Source organism: Polistes dominula, unplaced genomic scaffold (assembly GCF_049000335.1).
Source record: "Polistes dominula isolate Pdom_NZ unplaced genomic scaffold, Pdom_raw_medaka contig_24, whole genome shotgun sequence".
NCBI lineage: Eukaryota > Metazoa > Arthropoda > Insecta > Hymenoptera > Vespidae > Polistes > Polistes dominula.
In genome coordinates, this window is record NW_028301150.1 from 1,684,073 (window position 1) to 1,699,839 (window position 15,767).

Below are 15,767 nucleotides of genomic sequence, written 5' to 3' on the forward strand. Positions count from 1 at the left end.
TCGTATTTATATGATTTTAATCTAACCCATATCACAAATGTTATTTAATCGTAATATTTGTTCTAATAGCAATAATTATTTTTATTATATGTAAAACAAAATTGTTTATCTTTACGCATTAGTTATGTAACACGTTTTTATCAGTGTATATATATATATATATATCTAAATTATATATCATGCAACCTATTATAATATAAAATATTCATATACATGTACATATACGTTTTATCTAGCTGATACTCTTTAAAAAAAAATATTTTATACGGCCATTGAACAGTTGAAAAAGGGGGTTGGAGGAATGGTATACGAAATTCGAGCGAATATAAATTATTCGAAACGCATGTGTGTCTCTTTACCGCTTTGATTTTAATGAACGTTGAAAATTTTCCATGCTCGATCGTACGCTTGCTATGCGATATCGTTAATTCTCTCTCTCATTCTCTCTTTCTCTCTTTTTCATCTCTCTTGGGGGGAAAAAAAAAAGCATACTCGTTGAAACATTAACAATAATCAAACGATCTGACTTGAAAATCTTGAAATGAAATCAACACTTTAAAATCGATGTTTACTCGGTTTATTTTCCGATCGAGATATATTCTCGAAAAAAGATTTTTTTTTTTTTTTTTACAAACCACTTTCGAATCCAATCTTTTTTTTTTTATTTTCAAATGAAACGAAAACAAGTCGAATATTTTTTAAACGATTTTAAATTACCAAATCGCATCGCACAGCACAGTGTTAAATATCGATCGGATTATAACACCAAGGCAATGTGTCGAATTCAATATAGGTCACGGGATATAATATTCTTAAACTTTTCTCTCTTGGGTAAACTTTTTTAATGATTATAAAATGAATAAAAAAAAAAAAGAAAAAGAAAAGATAATAAATCTGATCTTCCGATGATGAACACTTGAGAGATACGATACGAGATTCTATTATCAATTAAAAAACTAGGCGAATTATTAGATAAGCATAAACATTATTTAACTATTAACATATTAAAGGGTTTTTGACAAATTTCACGATCGATCTTCTGACAATCATCGTATCATTTAATAATTGTCACGTAATCCAAGGATTTTCTACGATTTTCTTTGAGTTGAGGTGTAAAGGAGGAGATGGTTGGTGTAAAAAAATAGAATCTTACAAAATTTGAATTACAGATCTAATATTTTGTTATTTTTAAATATTAATGTTGCTTTTTTGATTTGTTTTTCTTATAGATCTTATAGAAAAATTAAAGGTACATTAACAATACCGATAACTTTACCGGTTCGTTTAAGATTCTCCAGCAACAACAGCAACAACCCGTTTAAAACATCTAGGGCCACAAAATACTTGGTTAAGGGCTATAAAAGTGAGAATGAGTAAAGTAAAGTGAAGTAAAGTAAAGTCGAGATACCGATATAAAACTCGCGTCTATTTCTCTGAGCAACCAGAAGAAAAGTGGCTCTTACTTTTCTTTTATTTACAACTTCAGTTCTTCCTTCTCCCTTCCACTTCATACAATTCCACCGTTGCTATCCCATCGCACCCTTATCCCCCACCTTTTTTGATTACTCGAGTACAAACGTGGAATTTTTCGTTCTCTCTGTTTCGGACATTTCCGATTATACCTTTTCATAGGTCACTTCTTTTTTAATACGTCGACCTTCTTTGTCAGAGTTCGATGTATGAACAGATCTAAATCGAAACTTTTTCCATGATTTCTTCTTTTCTTTATTGTTACTTTTTTTTATAGTTTTTTTTTTTTTTTTTTTTTATTTTTCCCCCGGACTGTTTTTATCCATGAACGTAAATCAAACGAAACAGGTTTAGGTTCGTCGTAAATGTTTGAAAATAAAGAGAGTACGTGTAATAGGTGGGTAAAGGAGAAGGGGAAGGTTAGTTTTCTATTCGAGAAACAAACGAGGGAAAAGTCGAGTTAAAACGAGTGCAATGAATTATGAAAAAAAATGTATTAAAGTATAAAGAAAAAAGTAAAAAAAAAAAAAAAAAAGAGAAAAAAACCCCTTCGCGGTACGCGGCCGTAAAAGTTTCGCGTACTCGCACAAATCTCCTTATAAAAGTGCGTACTACTCCCTCTCTCTCTCTCTCTCTCTCTCTCTCTCTCTCTCTGTCTCTTTCTCTCTTTATGTATTACATAGGTATGAATATATGTATGTAAGTGTGTACGTGTATATCCTGTATGCACAAGTAACCTACGTGGTGTCCTGGCTTTTCTACCCCTGTCAACCTGTCGTGCCGTTGTTCTTTTGTTCCCGTTTTCCCCTTGCATATACACGTCGCATGCATCGTTTCCACTAAGTTTTTCCGAAGAAAAGTCTTTTTAGCTGGAGCTTTTTATTTTTCTTCTTTCTTTCTTCTTCTTCTTATTTCTCGCCACCATAAATCGCACGCAAGGAGAAAAAGCGCATGGAAAGTAGTAGAAGAAGGAAAGAGATGGAATGGGGTAAGGTGGGTGGTTGGTGGCTGACTAAAAGGGGGAGATCTTTCGGCGTTCAAAAGCAATAGGGTTGAAATATATGAAGCTTGAAAAAGGGAAAAATGCCAAAAAACGTGTTGGCAAAGTAGATAAAAGACTCGGCAATTTTTGATTAAATTGTTCAACGCCACGTTGGTTATCTCAACGATCGTGATAAATAAGATAGAAAAATCTAAAATAGTACTCTTTTCTCTCGTCGACTTATGCGTTATTTCATCTTCCATGATCGCTAACTTTTTCATAGGATCTGTAAAAGAAAAGATATATATATTTTTCCTTATCTTTATGTGTTATTTTGAATATAACATTTTTCAATAAACATTTGTCAAACAATTCCTATTCGATTATTTTATATATCGATAAAATGACATTGATATTGTAATAACAATTAAATTTCATACTCTTAAACTACTCGATTATATTCTATCGATCTATGAATATTAATCTTTAATAATAACCAATAAGATGATAATTACAATACTTTCATGAGTATAAATAGTGAAAGCTGATTATGAATAAAGGACGAACGGTATTTCTAACGCTCGTAAACTAACTGTATAATAATAAATCCTTTGATCCTCTTTAACTTCAAGAATTAAAGTTCTACTCGGTAATTGCAATGACGATCTACCACCTTCTGGTTACTTTCTCGTGTCTCACCATCACCACCAGCCCCCTCCATTTCCACCCCATTTCCACAATTCGTAAATCGATGAGAAGGATGAAAGTGGAACGTGAATGACGATGAACATTTCCTTCTCTGACACGAAAATACATACGTAATATACATGTATATATATATATATATATATATATATATATATATATATATATATATATATATAGAAGAGAGGGACAGACAGAGATAGGTAGGTGGGTGGGTGTTATACCTCGAAGGAGATCGGATATCGGTATCTATCTGAAAGCTTTGTTCTAACCAACACGATCGAATGGTGGCTTCTCCTCGATCCTGAACCTTTCCTCTCCCCTCTCCCCAACTTCCTCTTTCGTCTGTTAATACGTTGATCGTACGAGGCATTCATTAAGTTGAGGACCGATTATTGGGAAACCGATAATTGGAAGGACCGAAATATCGATCACAGTACGAAGGAGACCTCTCCCTTGTATCCTATTCGATCATTTCTCAACCATTCCGTTAGATCGACGACCCATATTCTTCCACTTTTCCTTCACAAACTGCTGACTATTATTCATTTCGAAAAGAATTTAAATAAAAAAGATCTTTTTCCACGAGTATCTCTTATTCATAATAAATGAATACAACGTATACATTTCTAAGTAGAGTGTGTATATTATACACACATACACATATATATATACCTAGATTCTCGTTGCAGCATGAATACGTACTGAGTAGACGGAGTTAATAGACACCATTTACCATTGTACAGTCGCCATTGTTTCTATCTCACTGGACCAAATATCGTACTATCATCTACTACTACTACTACTATTACTACTACTACTACTACTACTACTACTACTACTACTACTACTACTACTACTACTACTACTACTACTACTAATACTATTCTGTAGAATTTCTTTACCATATACACGTTACTAGGATTTAAAGATTATAAATATTCCAAGGTGGGAGAAGGAGAGAGAGGGGTATTCGGTAAAATGAAATTGCAAACAATGGGGAGAGAGAGAGAGAGAGAGAGAAATTTAACCCTTAGTCACTTGACAAATTATATATATTATACTATATACTTTCGAATAAATTGTTTTCTTCATTTTATAATCACATCATTCTCGCACATCAAACCAATTATTCCAGGAAACAAGTTGTCCCACATTGTTTCCCGCCCCTACCCCATCCCGTGCTCGTAAACCTCGGGTACAACGTTCGGAAAGGGGTGGGAAAGGGCAGAAAAGAGAAAGAGGAGGCTGGGGCTCTTCTCTACTCGAGCAAAATCGAATTCAACACAATTTGGGGATACACGCGTAACGCAATGAGCTTAAATCGATCGATCGATCGATAGATCGGGAGAGAGTTGCCACGTGTTTTGTAGTAAATATTCAGTTACATACTCTCAGATGGTATTATGGTTACGAGTTTTTTGAAGTGAAAACTTCTTTAGAACAGGAGTGATCTGAAAAGTAAATAAACGCGGTCGGTCAGGAAACGGAGCTATGAAACGGAGCTATGAAACGGCTGCTATACTAAATAATGAAAGAAAAAGAGACAAACATATAGGATTAAGCCAGCGAGAGAATGAGACGAAATATAGCTATATAGTTTTTCCTATTCTCGGTCTCACTCTAAAAGTAGTGAGGTTTTTTCCGAAAAGTAGTGAGGTTTTTCCGAAAAGTAGTGAGGTTTTTTCCGAAAAGTAGTGAATACAGAAAGTTAGTGGTACTGAAGGGCATGTAAGAAGGAAGGAAGGTAGGAAGGAAAGAAGGGTCGGCTCGTCGTCTGACCTACTTTTTATAGTTACAAACGGTATAAGAGATATAGATAGAAATAATGTTACAATGGTTGTTTTTTCCACCTTCGTGATGGAAGAAAAGAAGGAAGAAAACAAGAAATAAATAAATAAAGTCTCGTAAAAGTAAAGAAAAGAAACAAGAAAAAAGATAATAATAGAAAAATAGAATTATATTCTTTTATAATGTATGTTCTATATTTTACGTGACACATATAGATTAAAACTTATAAATTATAGATATCTATATATATATATAGGTTAGAATTACGTCACTCTACGGACCAATAGAAATAAATTTCCGTACGATGTAGTAGTTAAAAGAAAATATGTGTATAATATATAGAGTTCCATTTCGTATGAATGTGATAATATTAGTGGTACAGAAGAGTGCGTAGTGACGTATATATATATATAGCTATATGTGTGTAAGGCAAGAAGAAAAAGATAGTTTTGCCAGCTAGGGGGAAACCTTGCGAGGAGAGAGAGAGAGTACTACCAACGCAACGCGACCTCTTTCCACGTGTTGCACACCCCTTCTCACCATCACCACTACCACCACCACCACTACGATCGTAGTCGTCGTCGAAGTCCAAAGCTACCACCAAAGAGGACCCCGCCCTTGTGACGTCATAGCATACGGCGCTTGCGTGTGCGTGTTGCGTTTGCCTTGCAATCGTTTCTATGTATTAGTGAGCGCAGTGGCCGCGCGCAGGATCTCTCTCTCTCTCTCTCTCTCTCTTTCTCTCGCAGTCCTTCTAACTATCCCCCTCCGACCATCTCCCACAACCAACCCCTTCCTCGTCTTCCTCTTCATTCTCTTCGTTGTCCTCTTCGTCGAGGAAAATGCTACGTGGAGAGGGGTGTATCGACCTCTATCCCTGCTACTTCTAGCTGCTGCTGCTGCTGCTTCTGCTACTGCTACCAGACTCACGATTCTTTCTATTTTCAACGAACAAGAGGAAAGGAACTAATGACGATAGTGGGGGGAGTTGATAGGGGGTAAGGAGAACTGTGTGACGTCATGGATGCTAGATAGAAAGGATCGAACTCGGTAAAACAAGAATAGTCAACGTGTATGATGATACGGAATACGCATGTACGACTAAACGTAAGGATTTGAATCGAATTCAGGTTGATACCCTTTCTCTTGTTGAAGTGAAAACTTCTTTAGAATGGGGCTGATTTGAAAAAAAATGAACGAAAATGCATGTAACGGTAACGAAACGATGAAACGGTTAAGGTACTAAAAAGAGAAAGAGACAAACATATATACATCTATAGGAATTATATGGGTCAGTGAAGAGAATTGGTCAGTGAAAGGGGTGGGTAAAGAATAATTCAAGAGGTGGGGGTATTATCAGTGAAAGGGTAGGGAAATATTCAGCTAAGGGGGTATGGGTACATTTATCACATACGCGTTTTCTTCTAATCTTTTAAATTTTCCAACAAATTTTCTTTGCACTCTCTCTCTCTCTCTCTCTCTCTCTCTCTCTCTCTCTTTCTTAATTCCCTTCTTCTTTTATTATTATTCGTTTTTTACGTAATTATTCTCCTATTCGTAGTATCGTTATTATTTCTTTATTCAATTAGAAATAAATTCAACGTATTTATATAGCATCGAATGTACAAAGTCAAACTAAAAGAACATTTAAAGAAAGATGAATGATTTAACGTAGTAAAGGTATTTATCCATTTTATAAAAACTAGAATAATAAGAAAAAAAATACTTTTAGAAAAGATTTTTATGAATGGAAAGATCAATCTTATTTCGACGTTTTATAAAATAACGTAGTAGATTTTTACGATTTACCATCATAGTACGTAGTTTATTGAAAACGTAAATGCGTAAAATGTATGAAGGTAAAATGCAACAGCGTATATGTATTTGTACATATCGATAAAACGAAAACTTTCTCACACATGTATCATACTATTTCATTTCTATGAAATAGTCGTGATCGATTTCTTCGAGATTTTTCGATTTCCCTCCACCCCCTTCTTACCTAATATCACCACTTCTACACCCTTTTTCTCTCCTGTGAAATTTAATGCTAGCACAGTAGAAAACGATAAATGTCTCGATAAAATTTTATTATACGCAGATGTGAACGATAAACGATGACGCATTTATGTGACGCATGCACACACACACACACACACACATGCATATATATACATACATATATGGAACTGACATTCCATGGAACTTATTCTAGTTGACTATAGACATTCTCATTCTACTCGCTTGTTTCGATCACCGTATGCTTAGATAAATACGACGGAAAACAATAATAAACGCTGCTACCGTATAAACGCTCGAGGGTAGCGTAGACGAGAGCATGAACTCATGGATGGAACTGTAAATACGAGATAATCCCTATATTCCTATATATACATGTGTGTGTGTGTGCGTGTGTCTGTACGTTTAGGTGCAGGTGCATCTGTAAAAGGGGTTTCTTCTTGAAAATCCAAAAGAAAAAAAAAACTGAATGAACCGTTTACTTTAGGCATTGTCGAGTCTTTGAGAAAATGGAATTTACGATGAAAAAAAACAAAGATGAAAAAAAAAATAAAAAAAAGAGAGAGAAAGAGAGAGAGAGAGAACGATTTAAAAATTGTTACGTTTAGAAATACGAATCCGAGACGTAACGAAAAACACCCCCTTTCCACTACTCTCCTAACGATTTTTCAATGACAGAATTTGCCGATGGTTTCTTACTCGACTGGTATCCGGGATGAAAGCGTCAATGGGGCTGAGGGAGGGTGAGGGAAGTAGTGTAAAGGCAAGAAAAAGAAAAAAAAAGAAGAAGCAACGATCCATCGTTCCAACCTCATCGGATTTTCCTTTCGACTGAAGGCGGATGGGGCTTGGTTGGATGAGTTGGTTCTATGGGTGAGTGTGTGGATTCGACTGATGGTCGTGAACAATCTTTACATACGGGTGGTGCGACATACGACGAAGGAATTGCCTGTCCAACTGAATGACGGATAAGACGTTGCACGACTTCGATTTTGTGCATATATATATATATATATATATATAAAGAAGAAAAAAATCGAAAAAAAAAAATATCTAAATTTGTAGAACCCCTAGACTCCCCCTCCTGACCCCCCGACACCCACCCACTCCAACATCATCATCGTAAGCCATGAGATTTTGAAATTAATGGAAATTCGATCAGGTCGGTGCGAGATTAAATTTGGCTAATTCTCGATCGAGATAACTTGCTAATGCTATCTTTCCCTCTCTCTCTTTCTCTCTCTCTCTTTTCCTATCTCTTTCTCCCCTCACACTATTTTCGTCGTATAAATTTAATGAGAATCATTAATAAATGGATACGTTTCTAATTTAATTGTTTTCGTTCGGTTAGAGATGGCAGTAATAGCAATAACAATAACGATTATTTTAATGATGACGACAAAGAAGAACCATGGATGATCACCCAACCCTCCCCTCCCCTCTCCCCCCCCCTCCTCCTCTTCAACCTCCCCCTAAATAAAATCAACGATTCAATATCGTACTGTTATAACGTTATTTGATTTTGTAATTATTAGAGTAGATCGATCATTCGTGACTCAGAATATCTCGGGGAACGTGATATTAAATATTATTACTCTCGTCGTCGTCATTATGAAATATTTCGAAAGAACAGTTTTTAATAATAATAATAATAATAATAATAATAATTTAAATCTACGTTGATCGTTTCATTAATTATGAGATATAACGTTGAATAATTTAGTCAGATACTCTTTGGCAAAATCTTTAAGAAGATTTCATTACTATTTCAATATATTTTCTTTCAATTGTAGAGATTGATTTCATGAGAATGATTTTAATTGAAAAATCGTGTACTGTACTCGTAATATCATAGTTAATACAATTTAAGATATCATTAATATTTTAAATACTATTCATGTTATTATTATACTTCGTTTAAACCAAATCGCAAATTAATATTGAAAAAGAATATCACTTGAATGAATGAGAATTGTCATCGTGTTCTTAATGCTTTTAGGATTTCGATTGAATTATTAAAATTAATGTAAATTCATACGCTATTTGATGAATCAATTAAATACAAGTAGAGTAATGTTTTATCGATATTTATGTTTATGTTTTTCGATTCTCGAGACATAGTGAACTATTTCACGAATATATATATATATATATTATTATGATTATTAATTTTGTTTAATATAAATCGACGTTTTTATTCCACGTATTATTCGATGAAAATTTCTAAATGAAGAAATATAAAGGGTGTATTATTATAATAATCAACCGATTATCATCATTCATAAAGTAAAATGTTACTCGTTCGCATAGTTTATAATTCTTCGGTTTTGAGAACAAATGTACGAAGACAGACAGAGAGAGAGAGAGAGACAGAGAGAGAGAGAGAGAGAGAGAGAAGCGTCGAAGTTTTAGCGATGAGTGAAAATTAATTAAAAAGCTACTTTTCAACTGGTATTAATTATAAAACCTTAAATACAATTTATAGAACTTAAATTGAATTTTACGCGAGACAGTCAACCGAAATTCAAGAATATCTAGTTTGGAAAAGATCTAACAGTATCATCTTCTTATTACACCTTCATCGTATAGAACTAAAGGCAACGTAATTAGAAAGACAAAAGTATTAAAATATAGGAAAATAAAAGGTAAGAAAATAAAGGGTGTCAATTTATTAAGAAAATGCCATGATTATAATAATAGTTCGTTAAAGAAAGAAAAAAGTAAAAAAAAAAATATAATGAAAAAAATAGACAAATAATATTTTACCTTTTTATTTCGAACTTTTCTTAACATAAATAATATGCAACGTTATAAACAAATTGCGATATCTATAATACAATATGGAAAATATTCTTCCAATTTTCTTCTTTTGTTTTTGTATAATATTTAAATACATTCAAATTTCGTTTAGATGATCGATCATACATGCGTTACATGAATGATTAGACAAAATAAAAAAGAAACATTTTCAAATTACTTATGACTATATGTCACTATGAATTGAATATATTCTAAATAAAATCCATTTCACATCTAAAAGCTTTTAATCAATTTTAAATAATACAATGAACAACCTACAAAAAAAAAAAATATGTTCCTTAATATAAAACAATAATATATTTTAAATAATAATTGAAGATATATATATATATAGACACTTAAGTTTAGAAAAAAAAAGAAAATGAAGATTTGCGGCTTAAAATCTGAGGATAGATTTGAAAAGATCGATAGATAGGAACACACGAGTTTCGAATGCTAACGCCAATGAAATCTCGACGTTAGCGTGCCGAGCCCTTAGCGCGTATCAATGCGTATCCAACGTGAATTGCTTAAATTCATGCGATACTACGTCCTTTCATAGACGGATAGAATCTAACTAATGATGGATACCATGCAAGGCCTGCATAACCTTGTTCCACCCAGCATCATAAATCGTGCTACATCGGTTACACGGTTTGTGTCGGCAACATCTCTATGCGTGTCCGTATCCTCTCTCTCTCTCTCTCTCTCTCTTTCTCTTTCACTCTCTCTCCCTCTCACTATCCCACCATCACGCAAATTACTATTCTCACGAGGGTATGAACCCCTCTGTTACTACTACTAGTAATTTCATTTTCATCGCTTTAATGCCAGTACTTATTATCGACCAGTCATATTGTTAAACCACCATAATCTTTGTTGGGGGGGGAGGGGGCTGGGTTTGATGTTTCAAATTAACGGATTATTTTAATCGACAAATCTACTTTTCATCTCTAATCTAATCATTTTATTTTTCTATATGTATATATATATTTATTGAAAGATGCTAAAATGTTATAGCAGTAAGTACAATAAATGCTACCAAAAGTGTTGTAATTTAACCTTGAAACTGCATAATGAATCGATTGTTTTTGTAAAATTTACTATAGAAATATTAATAAAAGAAAAATATATACGTACGAATTTGTTAATGTTTAAACTATTAACATAACGATTTATCCTTAGGAAATTATATTTATGCAATTATTGTTGATATTATTGTATAATACAATGCGTGTATTTAACTTAACGTAACTTAGGAAGAATTGTATTATTACATTATTGAATTTGTAATTTGATTATTAGATATATTAAGTAATGTATACGTTTACAATGTTTAAGAAAGTTTAATCATTATGTAATTAATACTCGTGTTTAAATCAATATTAATAATTTATTTGTCAGACGGATTTTTAAGATGATCTTTCATGTACATATATCAACGTATTAATCAAATAATATGGAAATAATGATTACTATTATATTTGTTTATTGATAACGTTATCGATGTCACAAGCGAATAAATATCTGCCGCTAAGAACATTATCTGTCTACCGAATGGGCACCAATTTTCTATACGAATGCGGATTCTTAAGTTCGATTTCTTTTTATCGATGCATCGGTTGGAAGTAAATAAAAAGGGATGTGAAAAATATTGTGAAAAATTGGACTATCCGCAAGATTAATTATTATTACTACGTTTTTTAAATATAATTTTCTTTTTTTTTTCATCATTTTTTTTTCAGTATCGAATTCGTACGAAATTTGTATTACATTTCAATTGATTTATTATAACAACAATTTGATCGAAATCGAACGAATACAAATATTAATTAAATATTCTTTCTTATATACCTACATTTATCAATTTGAAAAATTTCCGTTTCTTTAATCGCAAACATTAAAAAAAATTATAAAAAAAAAATAAAAAAAAAAAGGAAACGAAACCCACAGATAAGCGGTGTTCTTATCTTTTAATGGGAAATTTATCGTGCAAATATTATTAATTTTTGTATGCGTGTTACGTGTTAATCATTACGTTTGACATGAAATTTTTGCAAGAAATATAAAAAGAGAAAGAATGAGATAATGCGCGAGCAATAAGGCATATCAATTTTTCCATTTGAATTCTCGCACATGTGCATATGTCACATTTCGTTATTCGTTTACATTTAAACCAATGGAATGTTTAAACAGTGATTTTATTTTTCTTTGATATTAGTCATTACAATTTTTATTTTATTATTATTAATTTTTTTTTTTCTTATTCTTTTATGGAAAGATCAGAATGTTAATTACGAATAAAAATTTGTTCTCAAAAACAATGTGTATGTTATTTAACAAGCTTTAATAAAATGATCGAATGAAAAAAAAAGGGAAAGGAAAATTCAGGTAGTGTATACAACGTCCCATGAGTCGGTAGAATTCGTAGGGTTGTAAATTATGTCCGTAACAGAACCTACTCGATACATTTGCTGGAAAACGGGTGTACCGGGTGTTCTAGTAAGTAACTTGCCTTTCTCCAATACGTTGATTTTCTCATAAAGAGAATTGATTCGTTAGATTATCCAAACTAAACTCCGAGAACGTTCTGAGAATTATCTTCTCTATGAACAGATACGAGGATTAACTTGGTCGAATAAATTCTACATCTTCTGTTTAAATCTTACATACAATATTTATGTGAGACGTTTGTTAATTAACGTAAAATAAATCATTTGATGTTTAATTTTCTAACGAGTACGAATATTTCGTATTTACATCTGTAATCAAATATTATTAATATTCGTTTAGTATATAATTAAGTATCTTAAGTAATTTTTATCTTATTGGTAAAGATAAAAATTGTATTTTATTTTTATTTTTTTTTTTTTAATTCTTTTTTCACATTTTCAAGGTGTAATTTAATTACCGAAGAATGAAAATAAAGTTTAGATAGAAATATATGTTTTCATTGTTTCTTTTACTTTCCTCACACGCACACACACACATATATATATATATATGGTTCGATTTCTTCGAGCTCATAAAACAAGTAGATGTTTGAGTTTACTCCCGGAGGTTCTTAAGAGATGGGGGTTCTTCTTGCAGTAGCTAACACCAAACTACAAAACAAACGGTATTTACCTGTACGTGCTTTACCGAAGTTTCAAGGTATCCACGAGGAGAGACGATCTTGTAAACGCACGAACGACGCTAACAATTCCTTCTCCTTAGAAGAAAATCGACGAAAAACCCCGCACCCCTTGGAACAAGAGTCTTAAGTAATAAGATATTTATTAATTATGCACAAAGGAAATTAGAAAATAAATGAAATATAAAAGGAAGAACATTTTCTCGTTAACAGAACTTACAAACTTAAACTTACCTCCTCCTTCACTCACCCCTTCCAACTTCTACACCCTCCTCCTTCCTCCCCCCCCCGCCGCCGCCACCCCCCTCCCCCCGATTTAATTTATTTATCCAATAACACCTAAGTTCCGTACGCAACAAGGAACATAATTAGCGCTTATTCGCTCATCCAATCAGTCAACTTTCATTAACGCTTACGATCGTTTGCATATATGTTCACATATATACATGTATAAATGTATTTTACACACTCACTTACTTACGTACATACATACAAACACAGTAACAGCAACGAACCCAAGTGTCATTTACGTAAAGCAAACTACAGCTTCCACGTACGCGTTTGTTTCGTAAAGCCCGTCAAACATTTGAACTTTACTCGTCGACTGATGAATAATAATATAATACTATAAATGTAGATATTTATGTATACATAATGGTATGATAATGTATGGAAATGCGTACTTCATATCTGCACTTTAAAACTCAACGTTTCCACAAATGGATATTAATATTTCATATTAATTTTAAATTTCTTTTGTTAATTCTGAATTTTTAAGTATCCTATCCTAAAAGATGAAAATAAAAAAAAATAAAAAAATAAAAAAAAATGAAATAAAAGGACGATATAAAGCAAAATAAATATAGTAGAAGGTAGTAAAGGGGTTGATACAAATTCAGATTTGTAAATTTCTAAACGTAATTATAATATTTTTACATTTTCATTTGAAACTGTGGGAGGAGTGGGTATCTCTCGGTACTCCTATAAAAAGTTTCATGCAAAGTGAATTTAATTTGACAAAAGTAATCCTGGTTTAATAGAAAAAAAAAAAAAAAAAAATGAAAAATACGAAGAATATCAAATTAAGATTAAACATTTTCAAAGAATATTATTTTAAATAAATATTTACGAATTTTGTATTAGAATTATTTCGCTTGATATCTTCTTGTTGTTTCTAAAAACAAAACAAACAAAAAACAAATTATTTCAATATCCAATAAAAATATATTTTATCATTTATCGTAAGATATATATATATGTAGTAAAATATAAAACAGATAATAATAGAAATTTATTCGATACACCCCGTATAGAACAAGAGAGGAATTGTTGTTGTACATAGAGAATCTACACCAGTTTTCGTCGCGGAAGCTGTTGGTGGCATCGAGGGCGAAAGATTCAGAGAGGATGAGGAGAGATGGGTTGGAAGGGATGGTAGGAGGAGTAGGCTTTGCTACTGGCATTATTATACACCCTTCCGCATCCGCGTTATGCTAAAGTCCAGATGCGACCGCGTAATATTCTACGATGTTGCTGAAACACCATGATTTCTCTCTCTTTCTCTCTCTTTTTATCTTCTTTAAGAAAAATAAAACAAGAAAAAGCTGAAGACAAATTTGTTTCATTTTTCCAACATTGAAATAGACTTTTCTTCAATACATACATACATACGTATATATGAGAACAACTGTTATGTGAATTATAAGATGAATTGTTGCTTGAAATGCTGACGTCACAAACAAGACAAGCTAGGTATTGAGGTACCTTAAGGGTACCCCAGAAGTACTGGCCAGATGACGTGCATGCACACGCTTAGCTATGGACATTAGATGCAACAGAAAATTACACACACACAGAGAGAGAGAGAGAGAGAGAGAGAGAGAGAGAGATAACTGTAAATGATAACAGTAAATGTATACTTGCCTTTCTGGTAATATGCATAAAGGTCTGCTTTAAATGAGAAACGTTAAGAGATATGTATTTCATTTTGTAACATTTAGTATAACTGTTGTGTTTCCATCATTCCATATATGCATATTATCTTGTATACATCATATATTTTTATTAACTCTATATATATATAATTAAACATTATAAACAAGATAGATATTAGAAATGATGATGATTAATATAAGCTCAAGTTAATTAAATCTCACATTTGTATTATTCTTTTTTCTATATATTCTCATTCATAATAATATTTCAGACATAGAAGAAGTAAGCATTGTAAAGGTGGAACAGGTAAGGCAATGGGCAGTTGGAGGATGTCAAGGGAGAAAAGGAGAGAAGGGGTTTGGTAAATAAAACATAAAATTGACCCTAGTCAATGGTGGAAATTTTGAAACGGCAGGGACACGCTCGCGGCTACCCAATGAAAAGAGCTATTTCAATTATTCATGATTATTTAACCGCACTTCGGGTCTCTTGCTAAATTACAGAAATACTATACTAAAGCTCGCAATACCATTAACGATGGTAGCCAGTGACAGCCTTTACGTTCAACGATTTAGTTGAAATAAATGTTGGACCAAACGTTTGTTTGTTTGTTCGTTCGTACATTCGTTCGTTCGTTCGTTCGTTCGTTCGTTCATTCGTACATTTGAGTGGGCCGTGACATGAAATAATATTTAATATTAATAATAATAATAACGTGTTCGATGTATACATTTATGTATACACATACATAGATATAAGGGTGTATTATTTTGTTTATATTGTAGATAATAGAGAGAAGTATCGGTGTTACATTCAACATGATGTTCTTGTTGTGTTGTGTAACAATAATAATATGTTAATCGTATAAAGCAAACGTATATAAATAGTTATGATCGTGATACCTACTGCGAATAGGTTAATATTAGCGAATTT

General features: G+C 32.6%; 1 long non-coding RNA gene across 1 annotated transcript in view; it reads right to left on the reverse strand.

Annotated features, from left to right (window-relative positions):
* Nucleotides 1-560: 560 nt before the first annotated feature.
* LOC149030782 (uncharacterized) overlaps nucleotides 561-15,767 on the reverse strand; it is a 61,188-nt gene continuing 45,981 nt past the window's right edge. The window contains exon 2 of the long non-coding RNA XR_016178391.1: nucleotides 561-2,738. This is a non-coding gene — a long non-coding RNA (uncharacterized LOC149030782). The remainder of the gene's footprint in view (nucleotides 2,739-15,767) is intronic.